Consider the following 8926-nt stretch of genomic DNA (forward strand, 5'->3'; position numbering starts at 1 on the left):
TCATATCATATCATATCATATCATATCATATCATATCATATCATATCGTATTATATCATATCATGTCATATCACATACATACACACTATACATATAGGCACAAATATATTATGAATGTAGATATTTATGAAATAAAAGAAAAATAAATACAAATGAAAGTAAAGTAGATAGATATAAAGTAATTTCTGAGTGGGGTACTAGCTATTACAATGATCAAGAAAGACAGAGTATACTCATTATAGAGAAAAATGTAATATAATAGAGAAAAAAATATTATTAAATTAAGATAGGAAGAACAACTAGACTGGAAGTGTGATGCAGAGAGGAGGTCAGTGCTAGAGGTGACACAGTTTTGAGGGCATTTAGAGATCTATTTTTACGAAAGCTAAAAGCAAAGGCTGCAGGATACTTGGGAAAAGTCAGGACATTATTACTGGAAAAAAGTAACTGAGAAAGTATCATAACTACAAAACCATGTCTATTTCCCCATTTCTTTAATTTTATGAGAATAGTTAAATGCATTCATCAAGCATAACCTTGATAAAGTTAGGAGAAGGCAAAGGGCAAATCATATAACACTCTATATCTTTCGAAGTAGATAACTGACTAAAAGGTACATGGAAGGTGAGAAAGTACTGTGCTTTTTTATTTCCTAAGCTAAAAGAGCTTTTGTGTCAATAGAGGAAAATACCTCCTTAATGACTGACCTCCCCATAGGTGTCTTCTACATAAGATTTAAAATCATGAATGATTTCTTGAAATATATAGACATAAATAAACATGCATGTGTATGTACATGCATGTATATGCACATGTATATACAGACATATGTGTACACACATGTAGATGTACATGTGTTTAATGGCACTCTGGTTGGAAATATCAGAGAAGGCAAAAAGCGGGAGCAACATATACAAAAGATGTTGGCAACTTTCAGAGACTAATAGTGTTTATAGATATAAGGGTCTCCAAATGCTACTATTTACAGATGAATGTACTGATTGCATCAAGTCCTAGAACATGTCAAACCTCCAACACGAGAGATCCTTAATAATGGAAAAGGGTTCACTATTTATATTACTCACAAAATAAAACCCAAGGAGATGAAGAATGTCTATTGCCCAGAATCAGTTATACAAGTGGATGACAATCTACAGAACTGGTTGATTTTGGACAGATGCTGTGGGTGGATGATGAGCTCAGCTAAGAATTAAGTGCAAGGAAGAGGACAGTCTACAAATTTAGAAAATTGTTCAGTGTTTTCAGTAATCCAAACTTCTTCCTGAAACAGACTCATCTTTCTAAATATTAACATCCTTTACGTGATACATTGTGAAATGTATCAAAGAATTAAAGTTAAGGGTTAGCCAAAGCACAAATGATTTTCTTTATTCCATGGAATTTCCCCCATTGTAGACTTACATGGGATTGGTTAGCTAATTTCTACCTTAAGGTGCAGTCCGAGGCTGCTTACTCACCCTAAATTCCCTCCTAATGTGATGTCAGCCCTTCTTGTTGAGGTTTTATAAACCTGGAAATAAAACTTTTTTTCCCTCTCTTTTTACACATTCCTTTTCATTTGTTATGTCAACTACTCTCATGTGCCCAGCAACAGGTGCTATCCATGCAAGTAGCCCCAAAGTCAATCATTCAATTAGTAAGCATTTGTTAAGAACCTAGTATGTGCTATGTATTCAGCTAAGTTCTAGGGATAAAGAATTACGGAAGACAGCCCTCACTCTCAAGCAGCTCACAGATTGACAGAGGAAACAACATATAAAAAACTATGTGCAAACATTATATATGAGTATGTGTGTGTGTGTGAGACAAATTGGATGAAATCAATAGAAAGTGCTAGCATTAAAGGGGCATCAGGAAAGGCATTATGTATAATATGTGATTTTAGATGGAACTTGAAGGAATCCAGGGATGCCAGGAAGTAGAGATGATGAGAGAGAAATTCTGGATATGGAGTACAGTAGAGTGGGGAAAGAAGGTAGGGACATAAAACTATCAGACTATTACAATAGGTCAAGTTGGCAACCTCTTCTGGTAGTATCATAGCAAAGGCCCTGCCCTACTTCTGTCTGTAATGAGCTCTCATACACCCAGGCACCATCTCATTTGCTAAAAAAGCGTCTAAGTGATATGCTCCAGTCTTCACAATTCTTCCAGAAGCTGCCCCTAGGGTCTTCCATGTGGATAACACCATCTCAGAATCTTCAGCTATCTGCACGTGCTCTAGACTCCAAATACTTATGACCTATATATATATACAGGGAGTAGTCTTTAGAAGTCTTTAAGCAGTCAGTATTCTATACATAAAAGTATTTAGTTAAATCGAACTGTCAGGAGACCCAGGTTCAAATCTAGACTATGTTATTCATTTATTGAATAACCTGAGGGATGTTGTTTTAGATCCTAGTTTTCTTACTTGTCCTAGTGAAAAAATACTAGTCTTAGCAAGTGGGGCATATGAAAATGGAATAGGCCCTCTCGGGATATAGTGCTCCCTATCACTGAAGGTGTTCCTACAGAGGCTGGATGTTTGGTTACTTGTCTCCCGGATTATGCTGAAGAAATGCATGCATCGGGAATGGGGGTTTTAGATTAGCTGACCTCTCTAAGCTCCCTTACAACTCTTGATATGCTATGGCAACCACCCTATTTTCATGAATGTGTTCTCACTCTGTCACTCCCCTACTCAAAAGAATTCAGTTACTCCCTGTTCTGGATGTTTTGCCATTCAGAGATCTTCACAGCCTGTCTCTAGTCTATCTTTCCATCCTAATTACAGATTGTTCTCCCTTACAAACTCTATGTGCCAGCCAAGTTGGCTGACTTGCTGTTCCCTGGGCCCAATATTACAATGTCCTATCTTTCTGACCTTGGATAGGCTGGGATGATCTCCCTCCTTACTTCTCCTTTTCAGATGTTAGCTAGTGCCCCCACCTTTCACAAGACCATTACAGATTCCCCAAGTTCTTAGAGACCACTACAATCCCTGCTCACTTAATATGAATTTATTTTAATATATCCTTTATATTTTCTTACTGGATATATACTGGGATATAGTTGTATCCCACCTGTAGAATGTAATCTCCTTGAAGGAGGGAACTAGGTTGATTTTGTGTTTTTGTTTTCATGCCGAGAACAGTGCTTCACACTTTATACAGGCTTATTCAATGCTTGATTGATTATTCTGATGATCAAATTAGATGATAAATGTGGGATCCTTTGAATACATATAAATACTAATGATTGTGATGATTATAATTAATTCTATATTGATCCAAATATAACCTACCCCTAAATTAAGATCACCACCTTAAAATGAGATCTTCCTGAAAGGGGAAAAATACAGATGTGAACTAAAAAGTAACACTAATTTTAGCCCCAATTGAAAGTCAGATTGTGAAGACACATGTCCTGACACCAACGCCATTTCAAGGGTGTGTACTCTTGTACAATGTACACAAAACTAAGTACTATAGAATGTTAAATAAAATGAATGTCAACTGTCCCAAATAAATTAGGATTGGTGGGCATTAGGATGGATGGGCACCATTTTGTATTCTTGCCTCAGATCCAAAATTATGTAGTGAGTAGAGTTGCCTGTCCTCAAGGAGTTTACAATCTAATAAGTGTGACAAAAGTTTTATCTCATTGACTTGTCACCTTTAGGTCAGGGACCATTATCATGCATATTTTTAATGTCTTTCTTATTTTTATAGTATGAGAATATAATATGTACTCACTAAACATAAGTGGTATTTTATTGAGGAAAGGTAATGGTATAGCTGTAGTGTAATTTCTGAGGCATACGTTTCAATGGTTTTGTATTTATATCTTAATGGATTGTGCTGGTGGTAATATTGTTTTGTTGTTATTCATTTTTGTTGCTTTTGTTTTTAATAAATGGGTACTGAATCAATGGTATGACTGTTTAGACAGCTGAATTAATTACACTGATAATTTTTTCCTTCGTTTATGTATTAGATATTAAGAGACACTTTCCTTTAGAGAAGTCTCCTCATCCATAAATTGCCGGGATTGGACACATATTCTAATGTTCCTTCTACTTCTGAAACTCTAAATTCTATACTGCAAGGTTCCTTCTAGCTCTAAAACCATAAGTTATGAGCTCTCTTACAACTTTCACATTCTATGTCCTAAAATTCCTCCCAGTTCCAACACTGTCTATTCTAAGATCTCTTGCAAAGCTACCATTCTGTGTTCGAAGGCCTCTTCTAATAACAGGTCAGGGTTGAAATGGTCCAGAAATAACTATTTTTCTGTCATTGTTATTTTCAAGGGAATGGTGGAAGGGAAGGTGAGGCAGGTGCAGTCAGCAATTTTTGACTTATAGCTGGTCAACTTTCCCACCTCTGAGAGGAAAAATAACTTTATGAACTGTAATGGAAAAGGATGTGCCGCACCAAGGGAACAGGTGACTTCCATACCACGGTGAGGCCTCTAAACTGACTACAGCCATTTTCCTCGATGCCAGAAGAAAATCATTTCCTGGGCTTTCTCTCTTCCTGGTGAGTGTCACATCGGGCCAACAAAGGGAGCAGGTGTCAGTAACATATTGTGTTTCCTCACACCCTCAGCAATATTTCTAAAAGCTGTTGCCTCTGGAGTCCCACCAAATAAATAATCCTTCTGGTGCCATGATATATAATCAAAGGACCCAAGTTTTTAGTACTAGAATGGACTTTAGAGGCCATCTATCCCCACCTCTTCATTTTTCAAGGAAATTGAAGACCATGGAGGTTAACTATCCTAAGTAGGATTTGAACTCAAGTCCTATGACTTCAGAACCAGTCCTTTTTCAGTGATACCATAGAGCTTCCTTTCAAATTGAAAGTCAGTCATGGGAAAAGCTTAGTTGGTTCCCTGCAACATAGAACACATGTTATTCCCATGCTGTCAGATTGAATGAATATTTGAATCAACTTAAAAATAAATAATAAATTTAAACATGAATTCTATCAAATCAATTTACATTAATTTTTAGTACAAGTTAGTAGAATTTCCAACTTCCAATTTTAGGAGAATTACTAAATTTAATTTTACCAATTTATTAATTCTATTAATTTTAGTAGAATTCCAAATTTAGAGAAGTTCCTACTTCCAATTTTAATCCCCCTCCTTCATGTCTCCTTTGTCTCCCAACTTTGAAGTGAAATATTTATGAAAAGAAAGAAAATGTAATATCTTTCTGTTGGTACAGTGGAAAGCTCTTGTGACTGGAAGCCAGGACACCTGAGTTCTAGTCCCAGATCTTCCTGCTGATTGGCTGTGTGATTCATTTCATCTATGTAGTCCTTATTTTCACCTGTAAAACAGGTGCATTAAAATTAGAAAATCTTAAAGGCTCTAAGATTCCACATCTCTCATATATTATAGATTATACATGCTAATGTCCTAAAAATCTAGATTTAGAGGTGAAAGTAACCTCTGGAAGTATTGAATCCAGTGCCCTCATTTTACCAATGGGGAACTTACACTGAAAGACCAGAGAATATTCGCAATCTGCCAGCCAATAAATTCCAGAGACGGGATTTAAGCCTATGTCTTCCTGATTCCAAGTACTCCATCTACTCTGCCCTGTTGCCTCTTTTAATAAATGGCCACTGAACTGCTAGTTTAACTATTGCAGCAGTTAAAATGATCAGACTGGAAATAATTTTTTAATGTTTTATATATATATATATAGTAGTGTCTAATATTTATATTTGTACTGATCACTTGCCTGGTGTTGAGCTAAACACTTGACAATCATTATTTCTTGATCTTCACAACAATCCTGAAAGATTTCTATAGGTTCTATTATCGTTTCCATTTTATGCATGATTTAGCCAGTAAGTACCTGAAATTAGATTTGAACTCAGGTATTCCTGACTCCAGGTACAGTGTTCAATCCACTGTGCCACTGATTATTTTTTATTGTTATTGTCTTATATATTGGATATTATCAGACATTTTCCTTTGCAGAAGGTCCCTTATCAAATGAACACATGGACTTTTTAATATAGGAGAGGAAAGGAAAGGAGAGGAGAGGAGAAGAGAGGAGAGGGAAGAGAGGAAAGGAGAGGAGAAAATAATAACATACTTTACTATGTAACAATATAACATGACATGACATGACAAGTTATAATATGATATGATGTGATGTGATATGATATGATGTGATTAATATAACAGCATAACATAACGTAACGTAACGTAACATAACATAACTAACATAATATAACCAGGTAGATGGTTCAGTTGATAGAGTGCTGGATCTGGAGTCAAGAAGTCCAGAGTTCAAATCCAGCCTCAGACATTTAACAACCTTGTAACCCCAGGCAAGTCACTCTGTTTGCCTCAGTTTCCTCATCTATAAAATGGAAGTAGTAACAACAACAACCCTCTTAGGGTCGTAGTAAGGATGAAATGAGATAATTATTTTTAAATGCTTAGCATTAGTTAATTCGATGAAAGATTAGTACAAGGCATCTTACTTCACTGGTTTCCTCCACAGAACTGGCCAAAATGTATGTATTCAATAACATAGATAATCCTTTGTCTTATCCAACTTTATGACAGATTTAATTAAAATGCTTAGCATTAGTGAGAGTTATATAAATGTTAAGTATTATTACTCTTTCTATTTTTGAAATTCGATGTCCTGTTCCAAAAGATGCTTTTCATTTCTTATAATTGTGTTCTAAGGTCCCCTCCAAAGCTAATATTCAGTATTATAATGTCTCTTCCAGTTCTGACACTCTGTGTTCTAAGGAACTCAATAGCTAACAATCTAGGTTCTGAGGTTGTACAGTTATTACTTTTCTTTGATAAGACATAGTGGAATGTTACATTGTAAAATCATGGAATTTTCTCCATTTTATTTCTGCTTTCTAATTTTGGCATTGCACATACAAGAGGTAGCCTGCTGCTATGGTGGAAAGTGATTAGGTCTTAGATTCAAAAAAGCTGGGTTCTAGTTCTAGACCTCCTCATGATTAGTTATGATACTTTCACCACTGTTGACTTCTGTTTTTCATCTAGAAAATGAGGAGGTAAGCATGCATAGATGATCTCTTTTAGTCTTTTCAAGTTTTGACACACGTTCACAAAGATACAGAGACAAAGAGAGACAAAAGTCAGGGGGGATAGAGAGAGAGGGAGAGAGACAGAAACAGAGACAGAGGCAGAGAGAGACAGAGACAGAGAGACAAAGAGAGACCAAAAGAAAGGCAGAGATAGAGAGAAAAAAAGAGAAGGGGATGGGACTTGATCTTTTGAAAAGAGCACAACGGAAATAAGACCTTTTTGAGTAGCCTCTTACAATGGATGCCCCAGAGCCCTTCTAGCCTCATACATTCATTGCTCTTTGATGCCTAAAATCTGAAAAATGAAGAGAAAACCAGGAAGTACAGAACATCTATAAGCTGCTTCATCAGAATATCCACTTTACCATTATTTTCCTGTTTTCACTTACCATGAAGTCATGTCAATAAAAGATAAATTATTTAGTCTTTGAGAAGAATTTAGATATGGGATTAGGGCTCAGAATATTATTATTTGAACCCGATAGTTTGAACCTAAAGCTGACTCTAAGGAGACAGTTTGAACACCTGCCGCATATGGATTTTTTGAATTCCTGAACTATCTTTCTTGAAATACTGTGAGTTATGTAGAATAGATATGAGAATATTTTTAAAAAATTTATTGTGAGAGAATTGGGGTTAAGTGACTTGCCCAGGGTCACACAACTAGTAAGTACCTATGGCTAGATTTGAACTCAAGTCCTCTTGACTTTGGGGCTGGTGCTCTATCCATTGTGCCATCTAGCTGCCCAGAAAACATTTTTTTTAAACAGGAATAAATTGAGACTTAGAGTGTTAAAGTAATTTAAACCATATCACAATGGTTAATGAATGATAGAACTAAATCTCCAAATCAGATCTTCTGACATCAATCCATTTTTTTTTTCAATTTTAGCATTTCCACTGAACCTCTGTTACAAACAGAAATATGCAGAACAGGGATTGGAATGGGTATTTAGAGTAAATCCAGTCCATAAACAAGACAAAAGGATCACTGGTCTCGAGCTAAAGGATACCACAGAGGGCATCTAATCCTATCCCTCATTTTACAGATGAGAAAATTGAGGCCCAGAGAAGAAAAATTATTTGCCCAAGGTCATGGATTGTAAGTGACTGAAATGAGATATAAATCTGGGTCTGCTGATTCCAAATCCTAGGGTCTTTTGTTGTATAATGCTGACTGTGAATAGAGAGGTTGGTGAAGACCCTCTCCCTACCATACAATTCATTGAAAAATTCCTGTTGTTGGGGCCACTTTCTTCAAACTGGTGGTGAGATGGCAATTCCAGATGTTGAGGAGAGGGACTGCTATCACAAAGCTGGCCAGGTTAAATTTTATTTATATTACTTATTTATCTTATTGAATATATACATTTTGGCCAGTTCTGTGGAGGATACCAGGGAAATGGGAAGCCTGGTTCTAATCCTCACGAGCTTTATAATCTAGTTGTGGATGTAAAATAAACATGTAGCAGAGAATAAGAAAATGGTGGAGAATTTTGAGAAGGGAACAGTCATAGTGTATATGATTATTCTCAATAAGGTTTGCTCCAATTCGTCGATAGGTTTTTGCTTTTGCTGAACAATGCAGATCCAAATAATTTCAATCAAAGTGGCACTCAGGATCACAAACTATTGTAGCCAGAAGGAATCTCAGGCTTATCTAGTCTGTTACACCCATTTTGCAAATGAAGAAACTAAGGCATGGAGAGAAAAGCAATTTGCCAAAGATTAAACATAGTTATAATAGAACACATGCTTCCTGATACCGACTCTAAGGTTCTTTCCATATCACCCTACTGCTTTCTCTCCTCTGGCTAACCATT

Source organism: Petaurus breviceps, unplaced genomic scaffold (assembly GCF_028583685.1).
Source record: "Petaurus breviceps papuanus isolate PSGF00001 unplaced genomic scaffold, PetGlider_PUasm1.0 140, whole genome shotgun sequence".
NCBI lineage: Eukaryota > Metazoa > Chordata > Mammalia > Diprotodontia > Petauridae > Petaurus > Petaurus breviceps.